Source organism: Rhinatrema bivittatum, chromosome 4, assembly GCF_901001135.1.
Source record: "Rhinatrema bivittatum chromosome 4, aRhiBiv1.1, whole genome shotgun sequence".
Taxonomy (NCBI): domain Eukaryota; kingdom Metazoa; phylum Chordata; class Amphibia; order Gymnophiona; family Rhinatrematidae; genus Rhinatrema; species Rhinatrema bivittatum.
The window spans coordinates 189,341,453-189,363,741 of record NC_042618.1 but is presented as its reverse complement, the minus strand read 5'-3'; the positions used below and the strand labels follow the sequence as shown (position 1 = coordinate 189,363,741).

The following is a 22,289-nucleotide window of genomic DNA, read 5'->3' as shown; positions in this document are numbered from 1 at the left end:
AAGAGTTGAAGGGGTCCGGGACTGGCCTTCCCCTCCACCTGCCCACTCCCCAATTTACTATAAATTAGCCCAGATTAGTCCTCCACTGTTCTCCCTCCCTCCCAGTACTTTGCGAATGGAAATCTTCAGCCCAGATTGTGCTATGCTGCTACCATGACCTGGGCCCAGCCTTTTCTGGATGCTCCTGGGCCAGTGGCTTACAAGGGCTGCAAGGCCCTAGAAGATACTTCCCCTACCCCCATTAGGCAGATAAATTTGAGAAAAGAAGCTCCACCTCTGGGCTTTAAGTCCCACCAACTTTAAAACATTTTCCTCACCCCTACATGCCCCCCATTCAGTAGTAGCCCCCCCCCCCCCCCCCCCGAAAATATTCCCTAAGCTCTCCCCATCAGTGTGGTGCTCTTTAGAGGGATATGGATAAGGTGCAATTTCCTACAGGTGGTCATGCACTATGACTGGCAGCTGGGATACATCTTTGGCAATATGGACACGAATAACTGGGCAGACCTGATATGAAGGTTGGTCTTTTTCTGCATCATCTACTATGTTACTATGTACTTGGCTGCAGGGATAGATTTAGGGGGCTGGCCCTTGGGCAGTACCCTGCTCATGGCCCCCCCACCCACTCTCCCATCACCCTCTGGGCCCAGACTAACTGCCCCATCCATCCTCTCCCTCCCTTAATCTGAATTTGCTTGCCCGGAACTCTGCCTCCCTTATGTTTCCGTGGTTCACTCCTTGTCCTTCTGACTCCAGATTGACGGTGCAAATCCCAGTGCTCCCAACATTCCCTCATACTCTAACCGGGGAAAGTCAATGGTCACACTTCTATGTGGAGGGAAGTCAATGTTGGGAAAATCTGGAACGATATGAGAGGGGAGAAGGAGCATAATTCTGTGCTACATTCAAATGTGTTGGTGCTAGAGAAATTTTAGGAAAGATGAAGAAAATGGTCAGCTTTGGAGGTCTTATTAGCAATAGGGTTTCTTGTCCTAAAGAGGGACGTTTGACAACTCTAGAGCAAACACTTTCAATCGAATGCTTTACTAGTGTATTTCACATTTCAGCATTCAGTTTTGCTCATTATTGGGGTAATTTGTAAACAATAAAATCCTGTCTTATATATATAAGTGGCTTTTTATTAATAGCCCACATGTAACCTGATTACAAAAGTACTTTTACGCTCACTCAGAGCAGGCGATCCAGAGAGCTGAACTGGGATGGGGATAAGACCTATGCACAGACCTTTGGACTAAGTTACACGTAGAATTATCACAGTGCTAGGAGCCAGTTGGAACTTCCTATCACCTAGGAACTTCAGTCTTCATCCCGGCATTTTCAAATTGATTTTAAGCATATAAAATTGCTTTGAAAATGTATTGGCAATATCCACACATAATAGATTCCGTGCAGACTTTACTGCTATGCGCTGTGTTATAAAATTACCGTCTATATGTTTTTTTGTTTTTGCAGCCTTTTCAGAAACTTTGACTTAATACAGGAAGGAACATTCTTAAACTCTTAATTAAAGCAGATGGGTGAAAGGAACATCGGTAGTCATTCATCACTTCCGAGTCACGGAGTTTTTGCGAGTGCTTGGAATTAGCTAAGAAATAAGCTGTCCCTCTCTCTAGTGATGTTTGTTTAATGCTTAAATAAACCCTCTTCTTCGTTAGCATATTCCTTGCTGACGTCTGCTTATTGGCTAAGGCATGCAGGGCAGATTATTCCTTGGGAGCTCTGCTGCCAGCACCAAAGGTTTGCCCTAACAGTGGTTAGAAAGAAACAAAGGCAATTTCTGATATCCCATTAAATCCCGCCCCCCCCCCCCCCACACACACACTTTGGAGATGAAGCCAGCTTGAAGCTAACACGAAAATGCTTGCAAGTAGGAGCCAGATTAATTTCAAAGCAAATACACTTGGCAGGTCTGAGGCAAAGGGTTTCCTTAGAAATCTCAGCTTCTATAAAGCGGCGTTGAGGTTTGAAATATCGTTCTGGGCTTTGCACTCCAGAAAGATGCATTTCTTCACTGCATGCGCCTCATTGTTTATTCTGCATAGAACATGCACGTGCCTTCCTTTTTATGCCTCCTTATCCTAAGGCAACATTGTCAGCTCTCCCTTCTGTGTAGTTACTCTCCCTTTATTTGCTTCCATCTTCTCACTATCAAAAAATCCTTCCTGTGCTTGCAAATTTCCAATCATCAGTCATTTCATATTGCTAGTTTCTGCTTTTTCTAAAATGTCTGTAATATTTTTTGATTTTTAGGAAAAGGCTATACATGCACTTATCTATCAGATAGAAGTATAGAGATATGTACACCACACCTGGAGTTTTATGGCAGTGCACTTTTCATGTGTCTTTTCTGGTTTTATAGGGATACCGGGTTTTCCTACGTTTTTAAGACAGTGTCTCGTCAACATTCCCCTGAAGAAGGAAGGTTATTCCTTCTGAAACATTGCAATGTCGGGTGATTTCGGGAAAATTGAGTTAACAGTTGAAGATCAACTTTCTTCCGGTGTGGTGTATATGTCGATCTAACAGATATGTGCATGATTAGCCTTTTCCTAAAAATCAAAAATTATTACAAACATTTTAGAAAAAGCAGAGAAACTAGCAAAATGAAATGACTGATGGTTAAAATTTGCAAGCACAGCGAGTTCTTTTTGATAGTCCTTTAACATTAAGAGGATCAACATTTCACGTTTCACATTGCTTTAATTTGTGCTTTATTATGATGGTCATTCATATTCTGCTTTGATATTTATATTTATATCACGCATCAGAGTGGTCAAGTGAGATCTTCATTGTTTCAGTTTCATATTATTCTTACATTTTGGGGTTTTTTAAAACAGAGTAATGCAGCTAAAGTCCAGGCAAGTTGTCCCTAGAAGTATGCTACAGTCCGAGCTTTAAGGCTAGATACTGGAGTAGCAGGGGCCATTTGGGAATGGAGCAGAAAACATCAGATTTGAGAGCCAGAAGCCTAGATACATTTACAGGCCAGGCAAGGCAGTGAGGGCACAAGTGGAGGACTCAGAATGTGGATGGTGGCCACGTCCCATTTTGTAGTGGCACAGAGAGCACTATAGGAGTGATATTAAGGGCAAATACTATCCATGTGCCTCCCATGCAACTGGTCTGAATAAGTGGTCAGTGTCCGTAGTGACTCCTATCACAGAAGTTTGAATAAGGCCCTTCACACAGGGTTGCCACCGAACCCAGGTCAACCCTGATAGGTTAAGCCATTCCTATTTTTTGAAATTGCATCACTGGATTTGTAATTCCTATTTCTCTTAGAAAAGCAGGACTGCAAGTCTAAATAAAGGACTCTGCTTTACCGGCTAACGCCCCGCTATGTTTAGACATTATAATTAAGCTGCCGTTTCTTTTGTTTCATTGCCTTTTCTAGTTCTCTTCAGTTACACTGTCCTATACCTCTAACTAGCCTAGCCTCCAAGTTATCTACCCTTGTTATATGTAACTTCCACTTCTAGTGAATTGTTCTTGTTTAAGTTATACCCTTTGTTACATGTAAACTGATCTGATATGAAACTTTTCATGAAGGTCGGTACAGAAAAGTGTTAAATAAATAAAATAAAATAAATAAATATGTAATGTGGCAAAAACGAGGACTGTAACACTTGTCAGGGTCAACTTGATTTAAGTGGCAGCCCTGATTTTGGAGCCATCAGTGTGATTTTCTAGTGGTGATCAGACTGTTCCTTGCTCTCCCTAGCAAGTTAGGTTTTCATACCTAATGAATATGCATGAGATATATTTGTATGCACTGCCTCCAATATAGTTATTTATTTATAAAATTCTTCTAACCCGCAAAGTCCATGAGTCAGTTCACAGTGGCTTACAACATACATACAGATATGCAACATCTTATGCATATTCATTACAAATATTCTGAAAACCCAACTGGCTAGGGGTTGCGTGCCTGAGGCCCAGTTTGAGCACCCTAACATTCAACTTTCTCTCTGTTAGGTCCTCATTTGCAATCCTAAGGGCTGGTGCAGCTTATTATGGCATAAAGTGAACTTCTAGATCCAGTGGGCCTAAAAGGCACATTGTCATGAATCAGGAAAGGAATTTGTATTTTTGTATGGCTGCTCATTCACTCTTCACACAGGTACCGCTTATGCTTGTAGAGATGGACTTTGCACATTTCGGAGCATGTTTTATAATGAGTCACATCAGATGAAGCAGACTGGTATACATTCATTTAAACTGACAAAAGGCGATGAGAGTTCTGACATTTCTCACAGAAATTTAAAGCAATGCGTCAGTCCTTAGACTCATTCCCTCCATCCCTCACACTTTCCCCCAAGCCAACAATAGCACAGATCGGCAAATAGAAACATTTGCAGGAAAAAGTCAAAACTGAAAGTCTGAAATCTGTGTCCTTTTCTTGCCAGGATTCACACCCTCCAAAGACGCTTTAATAGATTCCCCTCAATCCCATACACTAAAATAAAGTGAACAGGACTGCAAGTCACATTCAAGTGCAACACTCTCTCCCTGTTCTGACTTTGAAAACTGGGAACTTTGAGTAATCTGTGCAGACAGCTTACAGATCCTGACATACTGAAAATCTTCCATCTCCAAATATAAAGTATCTCCACATCCGTGATTTTACAGAGAGAATATTTGTTTCCATCCAGCTCAGTGGAAAATTGGCAACATTTTAATTGGGTCAAGAAAAGTAGCCCTCGGGCATTAACTTGGAGGTGGCGCACCACTTCAGACTGGAGCAAATCCCACATTCTCCATGGAATGGATCAGTGTGGTACAGGCACCAAAAACATCCTTGTTTTCTAACATGGCTGAGAATCCAGTCAGAGGGTCAGTGTATGCAAATTAAAGGAGTGGTGTTTGTCATGCAGAGCACATGGATGGACTGTGAGTAATTCTGATGAAGGAGTGGGTGCTCATCCATTCCAGGTGGAAGGAGTAACGGAGTAAAGGTGAAGGGAGGTGAGAGCTGGGACTTATCCCTAAATTCACTACTAGCTATTTGATATGACCAGAGAAGAGGAGTAAACTTGGTACCCAGCAGGTATCATCAGAGGAAGAGATAGTGTGTCTACAATATCATCAATTCCTTATCAGATGGGAGGGAACTTACCCACTATCAAAATTGGAAATGAGAAGAAATTGGACCTATAAATTTACATTTAATTGATCCAGCAATATAATCTGCTTGACAAAAGAAAGGTCATAAATAAATACTAAAACAAATTAAATTTGTAACACCATATTTGAAATAACTAAAGCTGTAAAGAACTTTCATTAATGTCACTGTTCATCAGTAAAAGTTATGTTGGAAACCATCCCATGCTTCCAGGATGATTATAGTTGCTGTGATCATTAGTGCTGTTCACAGTGACTTTTGGATTTAATAAATGCAATACACAGAGCCAAGATTCTCCAACTCAGGGAATCTTGGACACTCAGGTGAATTAATATCCCTGCAGAGATTTGGACTGAAAGGACTATGTTTGAAGTGTGGTTCCTGTGGCCTTTATCAGCTCAGGGGTAACGTGTTATTCACTCCCAGCTCCTAGCAGTGAGGAGATGAACCTCAAGTCTACCTGGCTAATAACTGTGTAGCCCCTGGGCTACATGGCTTGACCCAGAGTTGGTGAACTCCTATATATTAGGACACTAGTGGTACTACTCCAAGAGCTACTCTGAGCATGCTCTCTAGAGGGAGATGAGCAGTATGAGCACGTATCAGCATCAGTGTCAGCATGAGGTGAGTTTGGTGCATTGAGCCAAAATGTGCTGAGTGATCCAGAGCAGGGAAGAGGTGAGAGACAAAGATGCTCCCTGCAGAATAGCAGAGAGCAGAAGCTGAGACAGGTATCCTGTTAACTGTTGCTGCTCATACATTTGGCAGCCGGAGTGCTTTGCCTCACACTCATCTCATTAACAATCCTCTCATTAAAACCTGCGTGCACGAACACTTCTACAGCAGATATTAGCTCAGGAATAGACAATCCTGGAGTTCTACAACCATGCCTAGTGTTTTTTATTCACACTGAATATTCATGGTAATATAGTAAATTATGGTATAAGAAGACACAAATGGCCCATCCAGTCTGCTCAGCAAGGTTTTCAGGGTTGTAACTGCTGCTCCGCCAGGTTACTTCCAGGAGCTCTGCTCTCATGTAGTGGCTCTGGTTTATGTTTACTCGGTACATTTTAATTATCCTGAGTTCTAGACCTGCAGCATATGAAAACTAAAGTTTGCTCCCTGTATATAAAAATTTAGAAATGGAAGCCACTCAGCAGCTGGACAATGTTTGCTTTTCCCTCTTAATTTTCTTAATGGTGCTTAATTCTTCTTCTCACAGGTGGAGAACCTCCGCTGGGCAACTCTAATATCATTTTGTTTCAAATATTCAGTATTTCCATTCAGTATAGATCTATAGTGGAAAAACTAAAAACAGCAAATTAAACCAATTTTAACAAATTAAATTAATTTTAACAATTAAAAAAAAAAAAAAGAACTACACAATTAGAAGCACACTAGTCCCAGAGGGCTTGAAAGAGGCCTTGCTTTTAACCTTTTGGGTCTGCAGATAAAACCTGGATAAGTGCATCTTAAAAAAGGTAAAGCAATCACACTGACCACATAGCATTTCTGATGTATAAACGTCTTCTAAATATGAGAGAGAGCGCCGTCCCAGATAAAAATATTTGACTCAGGCCCAGCCTGCAGCGATGTGGATTAATTGCAAATAGAGGGTTGCTGCTCTATTACAAGAGTTAACGTGACCAAACCAGAGGTCATTCTTGCATCTGAGAACATTGGTCTCCTTTGAACTCCCCTTAATGTGGTGGGTCATAGACCACTGTGCAGTGGATTATCACATGCCCTTGTTGCTAAGGTGATGCCTGAAAACTTCTTAGGCCAGACCTTTTCACAAAGACAGAAGAGCGGCGCTGTCCTTGAACTGTTTTACCGCGGTTCCAATGACATTGCAGTGATGTTCTTTTTTAAAAAAAATCTTTTGGTAAAACAAGATGACAGATTGGAATCAGTGCTGTCTCTGAAGCCCGTGGATCCCTGAGCTGTTGCCTTTCATGGATAATAATGTCTTCTCAGCGTAATTTGGTATATGCTTAATATACCAAATGTAACCAAACAAAAAAACAGCACCACATTATGGTCCTGATGTTCAAAAGCATTTACATGCTTACATCTGGGTTTTGCATGTATAAATGCACTTTATTTGTGAAAGTAGGCTTTTGAAAATCACTACAACGAATGTCATTGAATTGCATTTAATGTGGGTAAATGGATTTTGAAAATTGCTACGATAATATATTACACATGTAAATGTAACTCCTTTGAAAATTCACCTGTAACTCAGCAATAATCCCCAATGGAAAGGACACTCATTGACAGTGAATACCTTGTCCTGGAAATGTTAAAGGACTGAAGAAAGCATTTTGTAACATTTGGCTGGCCACGGGATGGCCCCACGACCAGCCGCACTCACCTCAGGATGCTAGCAACCCATCCCAAAGCCAGGTCTCTCTCTTCATTGGTGAGTCGCCGCCACTATGGCATACACGTGTGCATACTGTAAATATAGGCTCCGTGGCGGGAAAGCCCCGGTGGCACTGCATGATGACGGTACGGGAGGCTGGCCATTTAAACCCTGCGGCCCCATTCCTCAGTGTCTCAGCAACAGGTTCTCATGCTCTTGCAATGCTTGTTGCTATCATTGTCTCTGTGCTTGCCTTGTTTCCTTGCCTTGTCTCTTATTTATTTATTTATTTAGTGATTTTTTTTATATACCGCGGCACGTTAAAAACATCACCTCGGTTTACAATAAACAATAATTCAGCAACAGGCTTTACAGAGAAATTGAAATAACATAGACATGATATATATCAAAAAATACCAACAAAATAAAAGCAAATACAATAAACCAATGGTAATCATGATCCTTAGTTAATGGCAAGTCTAATAATAAATGGAAGTTCAGAGACCAAAAAAGTCAAAATTATCAGTGAGAAGTATAAATCGGCATGTAGGAATGATTCAGTGAGAACAGGAATATTAATCGGTATTTCAGTAGAGGAGAGGATCATTGAGTGTAAGCTTGTTCGAACAGCCATGTTTTGAGGTTTTGCTTACATTTCTTATGGCAGGGTTCGAGACGCAGGTCGGTGGGCATTTTGTTCCAGATGTTGGTCCCGGCAATAGTGAATGTGCAGTCTCTTGTAGAGACGTGCTTGATGTGTTTAATTGTAGAAGAGGTGAGTTTGGCTTGGTGCATTTTTCTTATTGGTCTGTTTGATGTGCGGAAAATAAAATGATCGGAGAACCATTGCATATCTTGGTTATGGATCAATTTATGTATGAGGGAGAGAACTTTGAATAATATTCTAGATGCTACAGGAAGCCAGTGAAGGAACATGAGAACAGGTGTAATGTGTTCATGGCGGTGAGAGTTAGTGAGTAGGCGTGCTGCAGCATTTTGTAGCATCTGTAGTGGTTGTATTGTGTTTTTGGGGAGACCTAGTAGTACGGCATTACAGTAGTCCAGTTTTGACAATATTGTAGCTTGTAATACTGTCCGGAAGTCAGGTGGATGTAGAAGCGGTTTAATTCTTTTTAGAGTATGTAGCTTGAAGAAACCGTTTTTGATTGTGGCTGAGATGAAATTCTTTAAGGAGAAGTGATTATCTATGATGACGCCAAGGCTGCGGACTTGCTGTAAATTGAGGGAGTCCGATGGTGAAGGTAGAGTAGGGTTAGCGGCAATGTTATTAAGAGGTGAGATGATGAGGAGCTCTGTCTTCGTAGTGTTGATTGCTAGGAAGTTCTCAGTAAGTAGTTTTTTTATTTCTATAAGGGCCGCATCCCAAATGTTTAAAGCGTTAGGTAGGGAATCGTTGATGGGGATAAGGATCTGTACATCATCTGCGTAAATGAAATGTGGAAGATCCAGTTTCATCAGAAGTTGACAGAGAGGAGATAGGTATATGTTGAAGAGTGTGGAGGAGAGCGATGATCCTTGTGGAACACCTTGTGTTAGTTTTCTAGGTTTCGAAACATGGCAGTCCATTTTGACACTGTATGTTCTGTCCTTCAGAAATGATTGGAGCCAGCATTGGGCAGTGCCAGCGATGCCAATTTGTGAGAGGTGGGAAAGAAGGGTATTGTGGTTGACAGTGTCAAATGCAGAAAAAATATCAAGAAGAGCCAGTAAGTTAGAATGACCATTATCAAGGGTTTTAAGTATTGAATCAGAGAGAGACACTAGAAGGGTTTCTGTACTATGGTTCTTACGGAAACCATATTGTGATGGGAATAGTAATTGATTTTCGTCTAGAAAGTCGGTGAGTTGCTTGTTGATGACTTTCTCTATGATTTTGGACAAGAATGGGAGGTTCGAGACTGGACGATAGTTGGCAGGTTCTGAGGGGTCCAGGTCAGATTTTTTGAGTGTAGGCTTTATAATTGCGTGTTTGAGTTGTGTTGGAAAAACACCAGAAGATATAGATTTGTTAATAATGTTAGAAATGGGAGACGCTATCCTTGTAGGAATGGAGAGGAGTGTTTTTGTTGGCATGATATCAATCGGGTGCATGGCTGGTTTGATTTTTTTGAGGATCACTTCAATTTCTGATGCTGTTGATGTTTCAAAGTCTGAGAGTGTGGCTGAGTTGATCTTGGTGTAGGAGGTCGGTAGTGAAACTGGTGGAGAGGGAGAAGAAAAGCGAGCCATGATATTAGCCACCTTGTCGTGGAAATATGTAGCTAGCTTTTCACATTTGTTTCCGTCCTCGTTGTCTGGGTTGATGTTTGTAGTAGGGGTAATTAAGCTAGAGACATATTGGAAGAGGGCACGCGGGTTGAACTGGTATTGATAGATTCTTGCAGTATAATAGTTTTTCTTGGCTTCGTCTGTTGTTTTACGATACTGGTGGAGAAAAGCTTTGTATTTTTGTAGTTGTGCTGGATCTTGGTTTCTACGCCATTTCTTTTCCAGTTTATGGAGTTCGAGTTTCATTATTCTGATGTCAGTGGTATACCAGGGCTTTTTATCTTTCTTCTCGGAGCAGATCTCTTTCGTTAGTAGTGGGCAGAGTCGATTTGCAATGTTGCTGGTAAGCTGATGCCAAGAGGAACAGGCAGAGTCAGCATCAATGAGGTCTAAGTTATGGAGATCCTCAGTAAGCGCATCAATGATGTCTTCAGTTTTGCATTTTTTTCTGAATTGTATGGTTCTTTTCTTCGGGAGTGGCTTGTGGGGGTTGTAGTTGAAATGAGCAATGTGTGTCGACTCGGTAGTGGTCTGACCAAGGTATGGGGGTGCATAGGGGGTGGTCAGAGCGTAATAGTGAGTTCGTAAATATAACATCAAGGGTGTGTCCTGCCTTGTGTGTTGGGCCCGAAACCATTTGTTTAAATCCGAGGGCATTTAGAGTAGAGAGTGTGGCTTCACATGCCGGCGTAAGTGGGGAACGGTCAAAATGGAGATTTAGATCTCCTAGGATGATGGCAGGTATTCTGATGTCAATGTGTTTGGTAATATATTCAGTAAGAGGAGAAGGGTTTTTTTCCAAGATGCCGGGGGGGGGGGGGGGGGGGGCATAGATTAAACAAATTTGTAGGTCTTTTGATTTAAAGAGACCAATCTCAATCTTGTGAAGAGGAAAGGTGGGTTGCAGAGTGAGATTGTATTTCTTTTTTGCGGCTAGGAGGAGTCCACCTCCTTTCTTTTTAGGTCTTGGTATAGAGAAAATATTGTATAGATCTGTTGGTAGTTGATTTATGATGGAGATATCTGTGCTTTTTAGCCAGGTCTCTGTGATTGCACAAATATCGGGGGACTCATCAGTAAGAATATCACCTAATAATGTGGCTTTTTTTTAGTAGGGATTGTGTGTTCAGAAGCAGGATTGAGAACGTCATTAATCCTAAAATTTGAGTGATGGGAGAGGTCAAAATTGGAATGAGTGAATTGCATGAGGTGTTAAGTTTAGTTCTCATCATGTTGGTAGAGAAGTTCGAGTATTTGAGAATTGGAATGTGGGAGGAGATCATGGTGATGGTGGTTGGCCTAGTTACAATTAGTTTCTGTAGAGTGAGGAAATCCGGAGGAAGTGTCAGATCAGCTTGCTCTGTGGGCAATGCTGGACGCAGGAGGTGATGTCGCTGCGGTGCAGAGTCAGGGAGGAACTGACGGTCTCGAGGTCGGCCGGAGATCTGTTTGTGGTAAAAGAGATTGACTTAAGTCAAATTCATTCAAGGCGAATACAGACAGAAGTCGGTTGAATGCTGAGTGCTGGGCGAATGAAGTCAGATGGGCGAATGCAGACAGAAATCGGTTGAATGCTTAGTGCTCTTGTCTCCTTGCCTTGCCTGCTGTCTCCCTGCCTTGCCTGATTCCTTGCTTTGCCTCTCATAGCCTTGCCGTACCTTTCCTGTTTGTTCCTGCCCTGCCTTGTTCCCAGTGCCTTGTCTGGCCATCTCTGTCTGTCTTCTAGTTCTGACCCTGGCCTTGCATTCTGACGACTCTTCTGGATTGCTTCCTGCCCTGACCTCAGCTTGGATCTTGACACTGCCTGTTTTCCGCTTGTCACAATCTTTACCTGGACCTCGACTCCACCTGCCCTGTACTCGCCTGACCCTGGACACTGCTCACTGGTTATCTACCCTGACCTTGTATCAATACTCAATGGCATCTGCCTGCTCCTTACAGGACTTTTGCCTAAGCCCTGTTGGCCCCTGGATCCCAAGGGTTCAACCTGCGAGGAACAGAACAGTCTGACCATCATCTTTTGGCAGGGCCTTGCGGACCAAATCAAGGATGAGCCATTCTGGCCAGCAGATCCCAGTGGTGCTGCATGACGATATCATGGGAGGCTGGCCATTTAAATCCAGCCACCCCATTCTTCAGTGCCTAGGCAATGGGTCCTCCCTGCTCTTGCAGTGCATGTTGCTATCATTGTCTCTGTGCTTACCTTGTCTATTGTCTCCCTGCCTTGCCTGCTGTCTCCTTGCCTTGCTCTCATGCCTTGCCCTGGTCCCCAGTGCCTTGTCTGTGCCTTATCTGTCTCTGTTTGACTTCTGGTTCTGATCCCGGTCTTGGATTCTGACTACTCTTCTGGACTGCCACCTTTCCTGACCTCAGCTTGGTTCTTGCTACTGCCAGTTTTCCGCTTGTCCCAATCTTTGCCTGGATCTCGACTCCACCTGCCCCGCCCTCAGCCTGAACCTGGACATCGCTCACTGGCTGCCTGCCCTGATCTTGTCTCAATACTTGATGGTGTCTGACTGCTCCTTACAGGACTTTCACCTAAGCCATGCCGGCCCCTAGAACCCAAGGACTCAACCTGCATGGAATGGGGCTGGTGAAGCTCCAATCCCAGTCTTTGTAAGAGAATGTCCACCTGCTTTTGATGTGGGCCTAGTGGGTTCGCCTACCAGGCTACGTCAACCATTCACATCCATGATAACTTTCCTTTAGACAGGATATTGGTCAGTAAATGTCTTCTCCAGACAGGGTTATTGCTTTAAAAACTAAGGGGTCTATGTGATATTTTTCTTGGTGGTATCAGAGCCCCAGAAATACCAGCTGATGGCAGTCCCAGGCTGTGGATCCACCATGATTTAAAGGGATCTATGGGCCCAAAGTAATTCCCCCTGCTCTCATCACCAAGGCCTGTCCTGAAGCCGGTCCCATCACCAAGGTCTAGGCCTGCTTTCAGGGCCTGAGGCCCCTGGTCCTGTCACCAAGGCCTGAGGCCCAACCCTAGGCCCAGGTCAAATCCCATTGCAAAGCCCAGGCCTAGGACTAGGCCCAGAACCAGACTTTCTGATGTCTTCTTTCTTCTTGGATTGCCAAAAAAATGATGCTATCCGCCTGGAAGGTTGCGCCACAGTGACCCCACTGCAACACCTTCCATTCTTAGCTGTCTGCTAAGGAGAGAGGTGCTACAATGGCATTACTGTGGTGAGTCCTTCCATAGGACAGCATCATTTTCTGCTGATTGAAGAAGAAAGAAGACGATTTTCAGTTTGCTATTTTGCCCCAGATAAATGCCTTTGAAACTTGCTCTCTGTAGTGCTAGCTTTACCGTGAGACACTAATCAGGGATGCACTTACATCTGCGCCATGTGATGCTGTGAATTATAAGATGAATCAATGTTCAATAAGATTCCAAGCAATGGGACTGATTATAATACAGGGTGTTAAACTACTAGTAAAGTCCTGTACCATAAGAACATAAGAATTGCCATGCTGGGTCAGACTATGGTCCACGGAGCTCAGGGTCCTGCTCTGACTGTGGCCATTTCAAGTCGCATGTACATAGGGAACCCCTCTTTTAGCACATGCATCTTTTTTTCATTTGCTAATTTCTACAGAGAAACAATGTCTGTTAAAAGCATCCTCGTAATTTGCAGGTATGTGAAAATTCCCCCCCATAATGTTGCAAATGTTAGTATGAACTGTGATTACATCTATCTCTACTAATCTAAGCTTTGCCCGTGGAATTGGCAAGAATGAGGCAATGATTGGTAAGCAAAGATAAGAAATAATATATTAAAAAAAGGTTTGGATGGAATATACAGGAAAGCATGCACATGGGGATAGGAGAATATACAGTGCTGCTACAGAACTAACAAAATCCATGAGAACATCATAGTCCTCCTTCTCTTTGTGGCATTGGAACTACCAGGTCCTTCTTGCAATGGAAAAAACTGGAACTGACTAAATATGGCTGTGATGACCCAAAGTAACCTTTGACCCTTAACCAACAGTGGAGCTGATGCAAATCAGGCAGGATTCAGATCAATGCTTAAGCAGTATATGCAAGGAAAAAGCAAGGAGATGACTTGAAGAAAAGGTTCAGTTATCATGGTTTGAGCTATGTTCCTCAGCATTCAGAGATTTCAAGTCATTTAAAAACTGCAGTTGAGGTTCATTTAGAGAAAATGAATAAAGTATTTGGGCAGAGATGATGCTTCTTCAGAAGGGTAACAAATATTTAAAGATGCAAACTTTTGGGGTCTCATATGTTGATATTCTGTTAACTGAAGGTAGTATCCACTGGCTCAGATGAGACCCACCTTTAAATGTAGAAGCCCTCCATCAGGGCTGACCCAAGGAGGCTCAGGGCAAATCAGACTTTGTGACCCTCCCCCCTCCTCAATATGATCCTCTTATCTCCTTCTCCTCAGTCCTCATTATCCTCTCCAAACCCCGCCCTCAGCACCCCCCTGCCCCTTGCATGATTCTCTCTCCTTTCCTTCCTTCCTCTCTTCAGCACGAGGAGAGCATCACGTCTTACCTGCATCTGCTTCTCCCTTTGCTAGTTTCAATATGGTCTGAATTATGCAAGGCCACATAGTCTCATGAGATCTGCCAGTCCTGTGCAGTTCAGACCTCAGATTGAAGCCGGTAGAGAATGAGGCAGATGCAGGCAAGAAGTGCTGCTCTCTTCCTGCTGGCAGAAAAGAGGGGGGAGGGGGGGGGGGGGAGAGAAAATCAAAGCACGAGGCTTAGGGCAGTCAACCTTAGGGATTCACCCCTCCACCTCCAAATACTTAAGTAGGTGGGTGCCTGAAATGCAGGGGCTCACTGTGTCCAGTGTTGTGGTTCATTGAAATAGAAAGCTTATATTCAATAGCTGTAGAGAAAAGCTTTTTATTAAATACTATAAAATAATAAGGCCTAATGGAGAAGCAGAGTGCCATGCAAGGCACTAGTATAAACTCCCTCTCAAATGATTTTACTGATAACAAAGCATTATATAGAATTTCAGTTGTATATTTACAACCCTTAAACTAGGTTACATAACTGTCAACATTTCTATGATTGGCTTTCTATTATAAACGAATAATCTGAATGGCCATATGGTAATTTAATTCTCGTCTCACATGTAAATGTTTTCTTGGAATTTGCCAGCATTAGCAACCTGGTGTTTGTTCTAAGAATATTTTCTATAATCTTAGATGGAATGTCATTTGGCCTCATCCCTGTTTTTAGATGAAATGTCAACTAACCTCATATCAGTTCAAAATGTTCTATAACATTGTAGCTCAGCATCTTTATATAGCTTATAGTGTCCGTTTGCTTAGGTAAACAAATACAAAGTTGTAGCACAAATGTCATGTATATAATGTTATACTTGTTAGCAATTATAAAGGCTGCTTATGAAAAATAAAAAACTTAGGAGAACAGAAATAATGACTTCTTATGTGATATGTCTGTTATGCCTGTCAGCCGAGGAGGCTGACTCAACTTACCCTCTCCGCCCACGATCTGACACGCTGCTGATTCACGGGGTTGCCGCGAGGTCAAGGGGCATGCGACCACGTTGGAGATGCAGCAGAAACGAAGACTCCGCTCCCAACATCCTCTAGATGCATGCAGCAAAGCCAGCTGTTGCGTTCGTGCCTGCTCTTGCCCTCGCTCCACCCTCTCTACCTCTGAGGCGACTCCCTTCGGGTCTGAAGGACAGTTGCTGCCGCGGCTTCTCCTCACCGTTTCTTCCCGGAGTCCCCGGGCTGGGCTGATGCTGCAGATCTGCCATGTACCTGATGACGTAGGGTGCGCACGCGCGCTCTGAAGTTTGTACCAGCAAGAGCGCGAACCTCGGGGGCATCCCCCCGTAGTGATGTCATCCGCTTCCAACATAAAAGGTCTTTGCTTATGCTTATGAATCGAGTTAGCAAGGGATTGCTTGCGGGGATCATCTTGACCCGCTTCATTCTCCGCTGCTCTGCCTCTTAGAACTTACCAGGGGTACCCGCTCCTTGGGGGCCCCGCTTTCTCCTCTTGTTTTCAGATTGCTAAGACGGGATCCGGTACTCACTCCTCGAGGGCCTACGTCCCTGAACGCTCAGAAGACTCCCTACTGCCTGGAAGCGATCGCAGACGTGAACATTGGGAGTTTCTTTTCCAGTTGCATATAGGAACCGGTACTCGCTCCTCGAGGGCCCATGTTCCTAGAACTCTGAAGATTCTCTTCTGTCTAAGACGCTATCGCAGGTACGGAGATCGTGAGTTATTACAGATTGCAGATAGGAACCGGTACTCGCTCCTCGAGGGCCAATGTTCCTAAAACCCTCTGAAGACTCTCTTCTATTTCAGAAGTTATTTCATATACAGATATTGTGAGTTCTTATTTCAGTTTGCATATAGGAATTAGTATTTGCCTAAAGGCTCCTGTTTCTGAATATACTAACTATTCTTTATTGCCTAGAAACCATTACAGAGATAGATAACTGTGAGTTACCAACGCTCTCTCAGAGCTGTCCCTGGAACCAGGTACTTGCTCCTCGAGGGCCTAACTCTCTCCAGCTACTGAGCCTTCTTATTAATCTATGTGAGTGTGTCATCTACTTCTGGTTATGTATCCAGCATACCCTGTCTACTCACTATCTATGAGTCTCTCTCTACAGCCCAGCAAACCCGGAGATAGCAGTTCCAGGATCTGAGGGACTTCAGCCCTGCCGGGCACATTAGCTCACTACTGCCACCTCTGGTGGTTCTACTACCTGTCTAATAAAGAACTATCTGTGTCTGTCTCTACTCCAGCCTAGTCAGTGGTCCCTCTCTTGATATCCTCTTGAGGGTGCTGTCATCTGCCATCGGCCCAAGGATTCACCACTTCACATTGCTAGTTCCTCCCCTCTGAGAGAGAAACTCTTACAGATTGATAACTCCACCCTCCTGGCGGGGTGGTCGATAACACCAGCCTTGGATTTAAAGAGGAACTACTCAGGATGGGCGGCCCTTACCAGTGACTCCACCCCCTTCCTGGGAGTATAAAAGTTGCCTTCACTGCTGACTGAATTGAGTTAGCAAGGACTAGCTTGGTCTTTGCTTCTCTGCCACTCCCGCTGTTAGTGGAGGTTCTTTCCAACGTCCGGGGGGTTTTCCTTGGGTATCTGCTCCTCTGGGGCCCTATGCTTACTTTACCTACTTTGTTTATTTCAGGTACCTACTCTCTGTCCAGGTGCTCGCTCCTCGAGGTCCTGAGTGCATATCTTGGTATCTGCTTCATCTTCCATCTGCTGGGACACCATCCTCACAGCTATAAGAAGAGTGAGTAATTGCCACCATCTTGCAGTACTTCCTTCAGCCTATCTGGCTATCTGCATTGGAACTGCCTTTCCTCCATTGTGGAACAGGGCAGTAGTGAGTAGAATATACTGCTGTAGATTCTACTCACTGCTGCCCTCTGTGGTTGCCTGTCTCTGCTGGACTGCAGCTTCAAGTATTACTCACGACTGCCACTTCTGGCGAACATTAAGAACTGTTAATAAACTTGGTTTCTGTGTGTGTGTCTCCAACACTGAGTCTGACCTGTGGCCCCTCTCGGGACTCTCTCCCCAAGGGCATGGTCATATGCTACTGGTCCAAGGATCCAACCACAACCTTTACAGATCACAACAATGTCAAAAAGTGTTTCACTGAGGTTAAGGACCTATGAGCACCCACACCACCAGGGCCACAAGTTCTCTTAGTCCACAAGTCCCAGGATACCAAGGTCCTTCCAGCAGGGGGCGGGGAGGGGGCAGGATAAACCTTCAAGTCCTAAAGCACATGGGGGGGAAACAGTCTCTCACTTTCCTCCTCTTACTGATGTACTCATGGTTTGATGAATACCAGCTGCCAAACCATCGAGCAAGTTTTCTTAAATCACCTTTCATTCTCTTTACTTCTTCAGGCATGTCCACTCTGCTTTGCATCCTAGTATCGTCTGCCATTAATTTTCCCACCACCGAGGTGAGGCTAACCAGCCTGCAGCTTCCAGCCTCCTCTCTGCCGCTGCCTTTGCGATAGTGGTCCCGCTTCACAAAGGTGGTAGCAGAGAGGAGGCTGGAAACTACGGGTCGGTTAGCCTTACCTCGGTGGTGAGAACATTAATGGAGCCACTGAACGATGCACTTCCTCTGCTCTGGAATCCAAAACAGAATTGCCACACCTACTCCCTTTGCTTCCTGCATTTACGCAGGTTAGATGACCAGTCCCATCAGCCTTGTAGGAGGTGCTGGAAAAGAATGGTCCTCCTCCTCTCGAGATCCTACCTTAAAGCCTAAGCTAGAATCAAAACTAGAATGGGGGACCCAGAGGGTCCCTACATTAGGAGATTTTATAAATCTTGCCTTTTTTGCATACAGCGCTGTCCAAAGGCACAGCACATACAAAATTTTGTCTCAGCTTACACTACCTATCCATCGCCAGAACTAATGCAGGTATTAGATGTAGGGAATCTAGACGGTTAAAATAAACCTTCTTTCAATCTGTCACAACCACAATCTAATTTGCATTAAATAATTCCTGTACAGACTTTCAATTTGGTATTGTTCTCTTGTTCACAAAAATGTATAAAAACACTCTGTTTTCTGTTTTAACGTTTGATGTATACGATTTGATTATCTACGTTAATACGCTACTGTATGATTCACTTTTTCTTTTGTGCATCAATGTGCAACTTTTAGAATCAAGAACTTAAACAAGATTTTTCTCACGAACCAAAAAAAGAAAGAAGAGAAAAGTGACCCCTGCCTCTTCACTCAGTGGTTTCTCAGTTCAAGGTGCCATTAAACAAAAAACATTTTATATTATAGGTGTATTAAATCCATGTGCAGAGAATAAGATAACGAAGGGAGGAGAACGACTAGGTTAGCTGCCCTTGGAAAAGTTTATTCCATTTGCCAACAAATTACATACGTCCATTATATTTGATTTGACTATTTATACTGGTCTGCAATAAAATATAGTCTCCATGGCAACTTCTACAACACACGATGTGTAAGATCATGCTGACATTCAGAGCATCTTTTTATAGAAACACACTTAGCAATAGGCACGCAAACTTTACTTTGCTACCCTAGTCATAGAATACAAACCTCTGCGTGTCTGACAATAAATAGTCCTGAGAAAGTCTGGAAAGCTTATTGTGAGCTATACAAAAAGCAAAAGAAACTAAAAATAACTAGCCTGGAGGCCAGCTTGTTGCTTCAGGGCTTGGGGTTCCATTCCCGATCACAACTTGCCTTCTGCTCCTCAGAAGGTTGCTAAAAAGGCAGCATTCACAGGCCATGGGAAGAGGAGGGCGTCTCTGCTATCACTTAACGGCGGCATCTAGTGGCCACAGTTGGGGTGCGCATGTACTGAATTCCATGTGGCCCCAGCCAAGAACTGTCACTGCGATGGCTCGGCAAGGATAAGCGATTCACAAATTTAATTTTAATTTAAAAAGGGAAGGAAGAGAAAGCTATAAACTAGAGAAAGAAACCACAGGTACTTGGGAATGAAAACTTGTGGTACCATAGCCCAGTAGAGGCCAGCTCTAATTGAAATGGGAGCCCAAAGGTGCAGGAGGAAACTGCCCAGCCATCCCCCGCCTCCCTCCCTTCTTCCCCAGAGTTCTACCGGTATGTCAATGCTAAATCCACAGTAAGTGCATTTATTACAAGCAGTGATAAACATTGTCAATCAATGAGCCTCTTTAGTAGTAGTTGGGGCCTGATTTATCAAAAGTTTTTTTTTTCCCATTCATTCTCTATAGGGAAAAGATTGTAAGCCCTCTGGAGACAGGGACATACTTGAATGTAATCCACTTTGAAGTGGCTGACGTCATGAAAGGTGGAATATAAATCAATAATTAAATTAAACTTAAAACTGATAAATTAGGCTTCATGTCTCACAGATTCACACTCATATACCTTGGAGGTCTCAGAAGGCCACAGTTGTATATCACAATTATTTAATCTCAATGTCATAAAGACAGAAATTAAGGATCAGTGATCTTATGGCAACTACTATGGTATCTGCTGTCAGTGTAGACATACTAAAATCCACTGTCACGTTTGGAGACTCTAAAGGACTCTGGAAGCCGCCACACTCAACCCCAACGCCACCAGACCGATGTCCTTCCATCGACTGCAAGATGCCGACGAGCCCAGCAGCGGCATGCTGCCACCAGGGCAGCACCCGACCCGGTCTCCCTAGGCGTGTGTGCGCCCGACGTCATCAGACTTAAAGGGCCTGCAGTGGGAAAGGGCCATGGCGCTCGTTGCTGACATCACTGGCCCTAGGCCTATTTAAAGCCTCTTCAGACTGTTTCCCATGCTTCAGCAACAGATCTCCTGGAGCATTCTTGTTCCAGTGTATGTTGCTAATTCATGTGTGCCTTACTTGTCTGCTCCTGCCTTGCCTGTTCCCTTTTTGTCTGTCTGTGCATTGTCCGTGCCTTGTCCGTTTCCCTTGCCTTGCCTTGTTTACATTGACCTCTGTTTCCTGTTCCCCTCAGCTTGACTTCCTGGATTCTAAGCCTGGCCTGGACCCTCCTTGATCGCTGCCTGGACCTGACTTCTCACTTTGGACTTGACCATGCTCTGCCTGCTGCTTGTCCTGACCTTTCACCTGATCTCTGTCTCTACTATCTGCTGCCTGCCTGGCTTGTCACCTGTCTCCGTGTTTGCTGCCTGCCCTGACCCACGCTCAGCCTTGGACTCTTGCTTTTGTACTGCCCTATGGACCCACCTAAGACCTGGTGGCTGCCAGAACCCAAAGGCTCAACCTGCAGGAGAGGTGGCTGGTATAAGCAAAGCTCCAGCTGGTTCTGTCACAGGGACTTTCTGCCAGCGTCAATGTGGGCCTAGTGGGTCTGCTCACTAGGCAGCACAAACCACACCACAGCACTAGGGGTCCACTCTTCCAACGAGCTTTACATCTACTATGTCCATTGAAAACAGATATGCTTGGCCATTGTGTTAAAAATAACATTGGTGCTGGCCTGAAGCCTCAGTGGCAGTATTGGGTTAGATAGAACGCCGAATCGCCATGATGTTGTATTAACACGGATATTATTTACCTCTTGATAAAGGACAATTGTCCGAAACACGGTCCCGTGTCGGGTGTGAGAACTGACTTTAGAAGAAACATAGACCGTATCAACATCTGCCTTACCATCAATATTGATCAAGGACTCTTGAGTTTGAAGTGTGAAGTTATAATACAAACTGCAAAGAACAGATAAGTGTTATACTTCATTATAGAAAAATTGAATACATTATCAAAATATTGATGGATATTCATGTTTTGCACATTTATAAAAAATATTTTAAAAATTGAACTTTTGACCGATGATTATATATAAGGCAGAGTTTTAAAGTCCTGTACTATATGATGACACCTATTATGAAGGTCATATATTCTTAGCTCGAGTATTCAGAGTTATAATTAGTACGTCTGATATCTTTAGTGTCCAATTTGGGATTGTACTGGTTTTTTTCAGTAGTGTGTTTGTAATTCCAACAATTCCTATTGACAAAATTAGGTCGTCCCTGAGCATAGTGTGGTAGTATTGTGCTCTGCCATGTGGAGAACCTGAGTTTGATTCCCAGATCAGGCCAGGGGCCATAGACTGGCCAGGGCTGGGGATGGTGTGGAGGCCATATTCACTGCCTCTGGGGCAAGGAGTCTCAGCCTTCATGCAAGGGTGACACCTAGTGGCCAGATAGGGTCCATGTTAGCCAGGTTCTGCAAGGAATTGCAGTTTGTGGTCCCCTGCTGAGGACTATTGCTGCGATAACTGGGCTAGGTGAGTTGGGATGGAATATAGTAACATAGTAATGACTGCAGAAAAGGACCAAATGTTTCATCCATTCTGCCCAACAAACTTCTTATGGTATCTACCGTGCTGTGCAAGTTACCCACGTGCATCGCTTATGAACTTGGCCATTGAAGCTGTCTTTTGTTTTCCCCTTGTCTGCGTATCAGTAATTCAGACCGTTAAAGTCAGGGCCTGTGTTGGTTGTCGTCTGAATCCAGTTCCTCTTCCCCCACTGCTGTCAAAGTGGAGAGCAATGTTGCAGTTGCAGCAAAGGCATCAAAGCTTATTAGTTAAGGGTAGTAATCACCTTCCTTCTGTTAAGGTTATTAACCGCTGCACTAGCAAGTTACCTCCATGCACCCTAAGGAATAAGCCCTGGAGAGTTGCCAGTGAAAGGTCATGGTTCTGACTGAGCCTGAAAGCCCAAAGAAACAGGAGGAAACTTCCATCCCTGCCCCACCGCCCTCTCCCCCTCACAGAAAAACAAACAAACAAACAAAAAAAACCCCAAATACCATACACACAGGATCTCATCGGTTCACATTGGCAAGATTGTGACTAATGTCACAGTCAGCAGCACTGACCCAAGCACATTGCATATGCACATTATATTTATTATGTACATTCATTGTATCCATTGTTACCTAATTAACCATAGAAACAGCGAAATA

The 22,289-nt window shown here is 43.8% G+C and overlaps 1 long non-coding RNA gene across 1 annotated transcript in view; it reads left to right on the top strand.

Moving 5' to 3' along the window:
* LOC115090393 overlaps positions 1-21,117 on the top strand; it is a 35,238-nt gene extending 14,121 nt beyond the window's left edge. The window contains exons 2-3 of the long non-coding RNA XR_003856392.1: positions 16,989-17,096; positions 20,314-21,117. This is a non-coding gene — a long non-coding RNA (uncharacterized LOC115090393). The remainder of the gene's footprint in view (positions 1-16,988; positions 17,097-20,313) is intronic.
* The last annotated feature ends 1,172 nt before the right edge of the window (positions 21,118-22,289 follow it).